At 42.9% G+C, this 11,092-nt stretch overlaps 2 non-coding genes across 2 annotated transcripts; one reads left to right on the top strand and one right to left on the bottom strand.

Annotated features, from left to right (window-relative positions):
• Positions 1–678: 678 nt before the first annotated feature.
• Positions 679–760, bottom strand: trnai-aau (transfer RNA isoleucine (anticodon AAU)). The gene has a single exon. It is a non-coding gene; the product is annotated as a tRNA-Ile (tRNA).
• A 7,893-nt stretch (positions 761–8,653) lies between these two features.
• trnas-uga (transfer RNA serine (anticodon UGA)) lies at positions 8,654–8,735 on the top strand. Its single transcript has one exon. It is a non-coding gene; the product is annotated as a tRNA-Ser (tRNA).
• Positions 8,736–11,092: the final 2,357 nt, after the last annotated feature.

The raw sequence follows: 11,092 nt of genomic DNA, 5'->3' as shown, positions 1-11,092 counted from the left end.
CATAGTGTCAGTTATAGTCGAAACGTCAGCTCTTTTCTGTACTTGCGGATGGTGCCAGACCTGCTTAGATATTCCAGCATTTTCTCTTTTGGTTTCAGATTCCAGCATCTGCAGTAATTTGCTTCTATTAATGGCTCTATGATATTGCTGGGGATATGATGACTCCAGTGTCGATGCATAAGAGGTGAACAAGCGAATGAATTCCCTCTGGAAGTCACGTGAAAAGTAGCAACAGAGATCCAGGAAAATAAGATGAACGAATCTTGGATTTGAATTGAAGCCTGAACTCTGGTTCTCCTCCGAGACTGTGCCAGGTCGACTTAATACTGCATATATTTCATGTTTTGCATTTCTTTGTGAAAAACAATTGAGACTGATTGATTTGCTGCAGACAACATCCAAGAGTCATCATGGGTACTGCGATCGAGTTGTGCGTCTATCCCTGTCAAATGTTTTATTGCGCTGGCGAGGGTTTCTGCTTGGTGATTTTGTGGTTCACTTTGTTTGGAAATACAGCAACGCAGCTGAGATCCGACATGGGACCAACGAGTTGCTGTTCCAAGACAGCGATGGTCGGCTTTCGAATGAATACACATCTGAATCGATCATGTGACAAGTTGTTGCAGGCGGTGAAATTAAAAGCCGCGAAGAACCTTGGCACAGGGTAGCTCACGACACGAGCCAGTGTGGGGATTGAACCCACGACCTTGGCGTTATTAACACCACGCTCTAACCAGCTGAGCTAACCCACCAACGGGCCTGCTCGCTAGAAGCAAATGCCTACATTGCCCGTGCTCACAATCACCGCGGCTATTCATTTTCTGATTTGATATCGATCGCACGCTCTTCTGAGGTATTTCCTTTCGTTGCAAATCTTTTCAACAAAAAAAAGCATTGACTTTTCCGAAAGCGCACAGTCGAGCTAACCAGTTGCTCTGATATCCAAAATTAAGCACAATGTCCGGACGCATGCAATTTCAATCGCAATGCCAACAGCACAGCTGCAGCTTGTCATGTTGTCAAATATCGTCTGGAGAAAAGTACCTTCAACGATCGCCCACTGTGCTTCTGGAAACTCACATACCTTTGGAGTCAGGGTTATGTGCTGCTGATAAACTGCTGCGAACCTTATTCCAAATGCATTTGAATTGTAATCTAGCAGTGGGATTCTTTCTGCTCCCGAAGGACGCAGTTGCTTTCGAGTCAGCAACAGCGCAGAACTCAATTGCACGTTTTCCTCAATGACTCATGTTGCATATGCAATCTTCGTTTGACAGCATATTTAGCAAGTTATCACGCCTTCCTGCAGCGTTTGTCAGCGACAGATCAGCTGCTAAGATGACTGCTTCAGACAGCATGTTACATCCTACATTTGAAAATGGAAAAGGTGCAAACGTTTACAGGCTGAACGCTCTCTCACTATATTGCCTGGCTCGTCAGAGGCTGGGAGCTGATCTTATGGAGGTTTTTCAATCATGAGGGGCATGAATCGGGTAAGTAGATAAGTTCCTTTCGCTCAGGTGGGGCAGTGCAGAACGAGAGGGTATACATCTGTTGTGGTCGGGTGAGAATTCAAAAGGCAATGAGGAGCAACGGCTTCACGCAGAGGATGGTGCGTGTCTGCAATAAGTTGCCAGACGAACTGGTGATGACTGGTTCAATTCCAATACTTTTAAGGAATTTGGACAAGTATTTGAATAGGAATGCTTTAGAGAGACATGGGTCAAGTGCATGCAATCGCGGCTGGATCAGGTGAGGATATCTGTTCGGAATGGACGAGTTCGATCAAAAACTGTGTTTTCCGTGCTGTCCATATCTATTGGCTTCCGATATTGCAGGTGAAATGAAAAAAAAGATGAATAAAATAATGAAGTAAAATTGTCGAAGTTGTTAAATTCAAACAACTTCAGATAATATTCTTCTCAATTATTTTAATTACCTTTTTTATTTGTGTTTTTTTCACTGTTCTTTACCTTTTATTTCTTGATTGTCTCTCTTTCTGTCTCTTCTCACTCTGTCAATACGTTTTTCCTCTCCTCTTCCCACTTTGCTACGCTTCTCCCCTGTTTTCCATTTAGTCTGCTTCACACATCCCCCACATATTTTGTCACATAGCACTGGCTTCAGCCTTGGTCATTCGCAGATCCTAATCTCCCTTTAATCTCTCCGTGCTCTGTCATTATCACCTTTGCATCTGGAGCCCTGACTCACCTTCTGTCAGCATGGTGTAAATAGCTCCCTAATTCTCCCCTTTTTTAATCTTTAACAAAGGGTCAGTTATTCTCGAAACGTCAGCTCCTTTCTCTACTTGCAGATGGTGCCAGAACTGCTTAGATTTTCCAGCATTTTCTCTTTTGGTTTCAGATTCCAGCATCTGCAGTAATTTGCTTCTATTAATGGCTCTATGATATTGCTGGGGATATGCTAACTCCAGTGTCGATGCATAAGAGGTGAACAAGCGAATGAATTCCCTCTGGAAGTCGCGTGAAAAGTAGTAACAGAGATCCAGGAAAATAAGGGGCATGAATCGGGTAAGTAGATAAGTTCCTTTCGCTCAGGTGGGGCAGTGCAGAACGAGAGGGTATACATCTGTTGTGGGCGGGTGAGAATTCACGACCTTGGCGTTATTTGCACCACGCTCTAACTTCTAACCATTTTTACATAATCATATCACTGGGGGTGGGTAAACTGAAGTCTACTCCAGTACTGGCAGACTTAGAGTTTGTCCCATGCAGTGACGGTGTGTGTGACAAAGATATGGTGGGTGTGTAAGATGTAGCGTGGGAGGATGTATGAAAAACATGGGGAAGTTGTGTGAGACTACAACAGGGATGATGTATGTGACCAGACAGGCAGCGTATGTGTGACAAAAACAGGCACTATGTCCTCAAATATGAGAGAGTTTTTAGATAATTTATTTATGTTCGGACATGCCATTGAATGTTTTGATGGACAGTTTGCATGTCCAGCTGCTATATTATTTGTTTCTGGAAATATTAGCATGAAATAAATTAAATATGATCCCTCAGCACTGATCCTCCGACAGCACCCACTCTCCCAACACTGAACGGGCGCCGATGGCACTTACTCAGTACTGGACCTGTGACAGTACCCTCTCTCTCAGTCCTGACCCCCCAACCGTGCCTGCTCCTTCAACACTAACCCTCTGAATGTGCCCACTCCCTTAGAATTTATCCTATTACAGTAACCGATCCTTCAGCAATAACCATCTGAGAGTTTCTGCATTCTCAGTTCTGATGCTCTGACAGCGTCATCTCTCACAGCACTGAATCTCCAAGAGCGCCTGCCTTTTCAGCACTGACCTTTTGCACTGGAAAGAGAAAGCGCCGTTCCGTCACTTCTGGCCCTCTGACAATGCATGCTTTCTTGGCTCCCTGACAGGAGCCTGGTCCTGTGTACTATTTTACTCACTTGCACAGTGTTCAGAAGTTTCGAAGCAACCAAAGATATCATCTGTCAATTGCTGCACCAAATGATAATAGCAGTCTCCTGCGAGTGAGGGAAACAGAGGGAGGTGAACAGAAAAACTATTTGTCCCTATCAACTTTGATAAATCCTGCCTCATCCTCAACACAAGTCCATAACCTGCGGCCAGACTACCTTTTATTAACAGTCACTTGCCACATTGGATTTGTTACTAGGTAATGGATTGGCCGGGTGTTAGATATGAAGGTAGGTGAGCAATTTAATGATCGTGAACACAGTTCTGTATGTTTACTTAAGCAATAGAAAAGGATAGTTATGTACTGCAGGGAAAGAGGTATATCTGACGAAAAGGCAATTAGGATGACATTTGGCAAGATTTAGTTTGCACTAGATGTGGAAGGAAACGGATGGTATGAGCACAATTGAAATGTGGAGCTTGTTAAAGGAACAGATATCGCGTGTACTTGATGAGTATGTACCTGTCAGTTATGAAGGAAGTTGTCGAATGAAGCAGCCGTGGTTTACTAAAGAACTTAAAGCTCATGTCAAGAGAAAGTAGGAGGCTTATGTTAGGATTTGACTTGAAGGCTCAGTTAGGACGATTGAGAGTTACAAGTTAGTTACGAACAACCTGTACAGAGAGTCCAGAAGAGACAGGAGAGGACATGAGAAGTCGCTTGCGAATAGAATCTTAGAAAACCCTAAGGAATTCTACGTGTATATCAGGAACCAAAGAACGACGAGAGGAAGATGAGGACTAGTCAAAAATAGGAGTGATGAATTGTGTGTGGAGTCAGAGGAGGTAGGAAGGCGCTAACGAATATTTTTTGTTAGTATTCATATTGGTTTAAGACAACGGTGTCGAGGAGAATCTGAGATACAGGCTACTAGACTGGATGGTTTACAATGCAGTTTACAAGGAGGACTTGTTAACAATTCTGGAAGGGGCGAAAATAAGTAAGTCCCCTGGGTCAGCTGGGATCTATCCAAGGATTTCCTGGGAAGCCAGTGGGGAGATTGCAGAGCCTTTGCCTTTGATCTTTATTTTCGATATTGTCTACAGGAATAGCACTCGAAGATTGGAGGATAGCAAAAGTTGTTCCCTTGTTGAAGAAGGGTAATACAGAAGACCAAAGTAATCTTGGACCAGTGAGCCTTACCTTTCTTGTAGGAAAGAATATGGAACTGATTATGAGAGACAGGATGTATAATCATTCAGCCAGCAACAACTTGATTTCAGAGGGTCCACATGGTTTCGTGAGTTTTTCGAGAAGGTGACCAAGCATGTGGATGAGGGTAGGGCACTTGACGTGGTGTACATGACGTCTGTAGAACCTTTGATAAGAATCCACATGTTAGGCTGTTGGAGAAAATGCAGAGGCATGGTATTGACGATGATTTCGCTGTTTAGATTAGAAACTGGCTTTCTCTGAGAAGGCAGCAAGTGGTGGCTAATGAAAATATTCACCCTGGAATCCGGTAAGGGGTGGTGTGGCACAACGATCTGCTTTAGGATCACTGTTGTTTGTCATTTTCGTAAATGACGAGGACGCAGGCATAGGGTGAATGAGTTAGTAAGCTTGCAGATAACACAAAAGGTGCTGGAGTTGTGGGCAGCGTGGAAAAATGTTGCAGGTTGCAGGGGAGCTGGAATAATTTGCAAAATTGGTCTAAGAGGTGGCAAATAAAGTTCAATGCAGCTAAATGTGAAGTGATTCACTTTGGGAGCAATAACAGGAAGACAGAATACTGAGTTAATGGAAAGATTCTTGGTAATGTGGATGAGCAGAGTGAGCTTGGAGTCCATGTACATAGTTTCAAGCCAGGTTGATTATTATTTTTGGATTACTTACCGTGTGGAAACAGACCTTGGGGCCCAACAAGTATAAACCGACCCTCCGAGGCGCGACCCAGACAGACGCATTTTCTTTCACTTACCCGTTTACCGAACCTGCACATTTTTTGGATTGTGAGGGGAAAACAGAGTAACGGGCAGAAACCCACACAGATAGCCGCTTGAAGGAGGAATTGAACTCGCGTCGCTGGTGTTGCGATGCAGCAGTACTAACCAGTGTGCTCCTAGCGAAAGAGTACGACGTCGTCGGTTTTATTGGTGGAGGATTGAGTTCCTGAGCATAATGTCATGCTGCAACGAAACAAAACACTTGTGTGGCTCCACTTGGAATATTTTGAACTGCCTGGTCGCCCATTCCAGGAAGAATGTGGAAACATTGGAAAAGTTGCAGACGAGATAGAACAAGATATTGCCTGTCCTGAAGGAATAGTCTTATCAGGAAAATCTGAGAGGCTTGGGTCTGTTCTCATCCGAAAGAAGTCTGAGAGCAGATTTGATACAGAGTTACAAGATTTTTGCAAGGTTTGCGAAGATGTGCAACTCAGGTTGAGGTTGAGGGTGCAGGTCTGCTCGCTGAGCTGTTGGTTTGAATCAAATCTACAGCTCTGCAATCAAAACTACTCCCGGGAGTTACAAGATGATAAGAGGATTAGATAAGGTAGACGGTAGAACTATTTTTCTTAGGAAGATGTTGTCAGCTTGTACGAGTGGTCATAACTCCAAATTGAGGATTTATAGGTTTAAGCGAGATGTCAGAGGCAGGTTCTTTGCTCAGAGAAAAGTAAGGGTGTGGAATGCCCTGCCTGTCAATGTCGTTAACTCAGCTAAATTATGGAGATGTAAACAATCCTTGGATAAACACATGGATGATGATGGGATAATATAGGGGGATGAGTTTAGATTAGTGCACAGATCGGCGCAACATCAAAAGCCAAAGGGTTGGGCTGCGCTGTATTGTTTCATTGTTCTACGTTCTAAAGCTAAATCTCCACATCAGGGACCTCCAACCCCATGGCATCAATTAAGATTTCACCAGTTTCCACATTTCCCCTCCCTCCACCTGACCGCACTTCAAAACTTCCAGCCCAGCACCGTCCTTATGACCTGTCCCATCTGTCCCATTTCCTTCCCACCCATGTGTATCACCCTCCCCTCCAAACTATCAACTCTGCAACCTCCTCCGTGCACCTGTTCCATTGCCACCCACTCAACCTGTCACTAACCATTTCCAGATTCCACTGTCCTCATCGCAAAATGTCCTCCCACCTGTTGTGTATCGTCAGTAAATCTGTGGACATTTCACTCTGCAAATTCCATCAAGTCATTAAGGCAGATATAAATCATGGAAGTCGTATGACTCACCATTCCAGCACTGTACTAATTACTTTTTTACAACTTGAAAAATACGCAATAATCCAGATTAATTCTTCAATTAAACAACGGACAATCCAGGACTTTTTTTTTAACTTTTCATCGTGAGCTCCGACCATGTGCCATGGCTTTTGATACGGTCTTTTACGGAATGCCTACAAACATTTGATCAACTCTGCTTGCAATATGATCAAAGGACTCTGACGAAGTTGTCAAGTGTGTTTTTCCATTCAACAAATGATGTTAACTCAGTTTGACTCTAATCATCTTTTCTCAACGTCCTGCAATTACTTTCTTCACGATTGTCTCTCGTAGTTTCCAAATGACAGATAAGATATTGGAACAGATGGAAGCCATTCGTCCCATTAGGTCAGCTCCAAGTTTTAATGAGGTCACGTCTGATTTGGTTAATTCTTATTGGCACTTTTCCGCCTTATCTCCATTCTTCTTGATTCCCAAATTGACTAATTGTGCGGCCGTCTCAACCTTGATTATACTCAGCCTTGACAGCCCTTCAGTGTAAAGAATTCTGCAGATTTGCTCCTCTCTCAAAGACAGAATGTCCTCCTCATCCGTGTCTTAAAGGATTAACGGTTCCCCTGAGATTAGGCTCTATATATTCTTCGCAAATTTCGTTTTTCATTAAATGTCTTTAGTCCCAGTCTTCTGGAAACTGACACTGATTGTTGGCAACATTTCCTCCACAACATCAACCCACCCATCCGCACTGCGCCCTCCCCTATCATTATAAACAGACCATAAAAATCTCCAGTTAACCTTCTTTGTTCCAAAGAGAAGAATCCCAACCTCAGTAATTTCTCGACAAAAGGGCTTTGCTCATCGCCAGACATCATGCAAGGCGGAGAATTGCGAAGCAGTTTGGAGAAAATATCGCCACTGGGAAGGTTAAAACAAAACAAGGGAAAATAACAGTGAACCCGTGTCTCCAGCTTTGGAAAACTTTAGAATCTCTTTTTTGGAAGCGAAACCACAGGTGATTGAAGGGTGGATTGTCCCACTTAACACAGCCAGTCTTTAAGAGGCCGCGACTGTTGATTCTGTTGTTCTCTAGACATGAACCAATCTGAGACATTGAAAGGATTTTCATTCCTGCACATCAGGAATTCAAACCTCGCCACGGCTACAAGACCACGCGAAGACTCGGGTACAAACAAGTTACGAAAAAGCCTCGAAGAGAGCAGGACTCCTGTTATAGAAAAGTTGGTTGCTGTGACGTGGATGCGTTTCCAGCGGGTACAGGATTGTTGCCACTTCACTGCAGTGAATGTCCCACGATTTATTTTGCAAAAGAAAAACTGATACAGGACATCAATCACTTCGTGAAGGGCAGGCTGAAGTTTGAATTCGTGAAAAGCCTGTTTTTGGATCGTAGAATGAGTCAGTTCACCCCGTCTCTGATGCGTAATTGGTCAACACGTTCATCCATTAACCGAACGGTTGGTGGTTTGGGACGTTCCAGGGTCGGATCTCTCACTGGTCATACTTCATTGGCTTTCTTTCCTGCACAGCTCCGGGTTTTTAATGTGGTCACGAAAATGTGCCCCAACCAGGCATCTTATCCAGAATCACAAAGGAATTTCTGTATCGTTTCAGTGGCTAATGCAAAGGACTGTGGATGTTGGGAATCTGAAAAAAAATAGAACATTCTGGGGAATGTCAACAGGTTTGTCAGTACTATTGGGAGAAAACGGAGTTCTGATAACGTTCTGAAACGTTGAATCGCCTTTTCCCAGCCCAGATCCTGCTCGACCTGCTGAGTAATTTTCTGCATTTTCCGCCGTCGTTTAAGCTGAATATAGATCCCACCTATCGGGGTGGAACACCCAGACCCACTTTGTCCCGACATTTCATCGATTTGAAAGCTGTGAGTTTTGAATGCAAATAAACCAAACAATGATTCACTACTGCTAATCTCCCCAGGGGCAGAGACCTGGAAATGAGAACTCTATGCATTCGGATGTAGTTGTGGCCGAGTGGTTAAGGCGATGGACTTGAAATCCATTGGGGCATTCCCACGCAGGTTCGAATCCTGTCAACTACGGAGAATTTGGGTAGCCTTTCGCTTTTGGAGATTCAGATCACGGCGGGGAGAATCACTTCATCCAGGTCATGAATGGTGCAAATCTCCAGTTCACTCAAAGAACTGCACAGATGCACACTTGTTTTGCCAAATTTGTTTAGACTCGTTATGACACAGCATAAACCCTCCAGCTTACGATAAAACCAGTAACACAGAAGCGAGTTATGCTGTACAGGAATCTGCAACAATTCGATTGGCCAAGAACTACATGAAGTAAAAATTCAGCACTTCATTTGTAAAGTAAGAGAGAGGTTAATTAACAAACCAATGTATTTCTATTACCCATTTTGTTGTTCCATTCGATATTGCTATTCAAATAAAACTCCCAGTTAAGGTTTACAAAACAGCACTTCTTTATCAAAACCAGGCAGCTGTAGGTTCTTGTCTTCGGATCTTCCTGTCTCTTCTTTGTCCCTGTTGGGAGATTCTGTGTCAAAGATCACGGATCGAAAAGTTATTTTCCACATATATATTTTTTTCAAGAAGATTGTTACATGCAAGGTCCTGGCAGTCCTCCTCTCAACTGTTCAATGTCCCCCATCTCATACCCCAGAGCATCTGATTGGGTCCCTGTTTATTTTTAAAGACTTTCAAGAGACGCAATTAAAATTTGATTTGAAATGTATATATTTTCCTGATTAAAATTTAAACTGAGTGGCCAAGCTCGAACTATTTATGTCTCCAGGCAATGAACGAATTGAATTGTTCGACCCAGGATTACGTCGTTGTCTTATTGTGAACACTTGTTTCTGTGTCTGGTTGTTCTGCTGCTTTTAAATCTCTTAAATGTGCACTAATATGTTTAAAACACATCGCCTCTACAGGAAACAATGAGCCATCATAATGAAGATATGTTTTCATTTTTAAAAAAAAATACTTTACCCTAACATATCGATAAATTTCATACAATTTCGACTTAGTTTTTTTCCTATATAAACATATAAAACATGAAATAAAGACAATCTCATCTGAACACCATCAGTTGAATCTGCGATAACGTATCTGTGATTTCATTCTACTGACCCACAACATGCATGATTTTTAAAGTGAACGTCTCTTCCATAAGAAGCCAACGAAATACTCTCATATTATTACATATATACAACGTTTTAGCGGATTGTGGTCTGTGTACATAACTTCTCCGATCCATTATTCATGGCACATACATTAAATGTGTAACGCCAGTACCAAACTCAATAGTTTTTTTTCGATTGTGGAGCATTTCTTCTGATAGATGTTGATTTTCTATGAAAAGTTATCAACTAGCAGTTGTTCCCCATGCTCATCTTTCCCGTTGGAGTACACCTCCAACTCTAACGACCACCGATGGCTACTTTAAAAGTTTTTTTAGATGTTTGGTGCAGGTAATACTGGTTTGGTGGTTAATATCGACTTCAAATGGTCAATTGCCACGTGCCATGTTGCTGAACACCGAAAAGTTGTGTTTTTCTTCAGCAAATCGGTTAACAATGCCACTACACTAGTACAGTTTGGAACAGACTTCTGATAGAGTCCGCTGAGTCTGAAGAATTAAAGAAACTCTTTCTTCGAGGTTGATCATGGCAATTCTTCAGAAGCCTTCGTGCTCACGTTCCAGAGGGTGCTCAACCTGCCATGACCGATGTTACATCCCAAGAACATCACCTCTGCTTCCGTGAATTCTGTTTTTTATATGTTTGTCATCAGTTTCGCTTCTCGTGGTCGTTCAAAGAGCTCTGCCAACAGACCCTTGTGATCATTCCTTGAATTGCTAAGGATCACTACATCGTCCAAATAGATTACACAATTTGTCAACCCGGCCACAACTCTGTACAAGTGTCTTTGGGTGTGCCGGGCTTGTTCTTCATTCAAAAGTGCATCACTTTAAACTGATATAGCCTATATGGAGTTACAAGCGCAGAGATTTGTTCACCAACTTTGACAATGGTACCTTCCAGTAGCCACGCATTATGCCCGACTTGGTGATGTAACTGGCTTGTCCGACTTTCTGGATGCAGTCCTCTAATCTAGAAATTGGATATGAGTTCGATTTTGTAACGGCGTTGGCCGTTCCATAATCCACACGAAATTCAACACAAATCATCTGGTTTGGTAACTAAGAAAATCAGCGAACTCCACGCACTCTGGCTTGGTTCAATGATGTTCTCGTCGAGCATGGTGTTCACCTGCATCTAGTCCTGTTAGCCTTTGAGACGATTAAGTCGAGAGGGTTGCTGCTTTATCGCAGCAGAATTCCCCACATCTACTTCGTGTTCAATTGCTTTCGTCCTCTCCATGTGATTCTTGCATGTACCATGACTCTGTCGGAACAAAAAATC

Source organism: Hemiscyllium ocellatum (assembly GCF_020745735.1).
Source record: "Hemiscyllium ocellatum isolate sHemOce1 chromosome 17 unlocalized genomic scaffold, sHemOce1.pat.X.cur. SUPER_17_unloc_1, whole genome shotgun sequence".
Taxonomy (NCBI): domain Eukaryota; kingdom Metazoa; phylum Chordata; class Chondrichthyes; order Orectolobiformes; family Hemiscylliidae; genus Hemiscyllium; species Hemiscyllium ocellatum.
The sequence above is the reverse complement of the archived record's forward strand: the minus strand, read 5'-3'. Positions and strand labels throughout refer to the sequence as shown.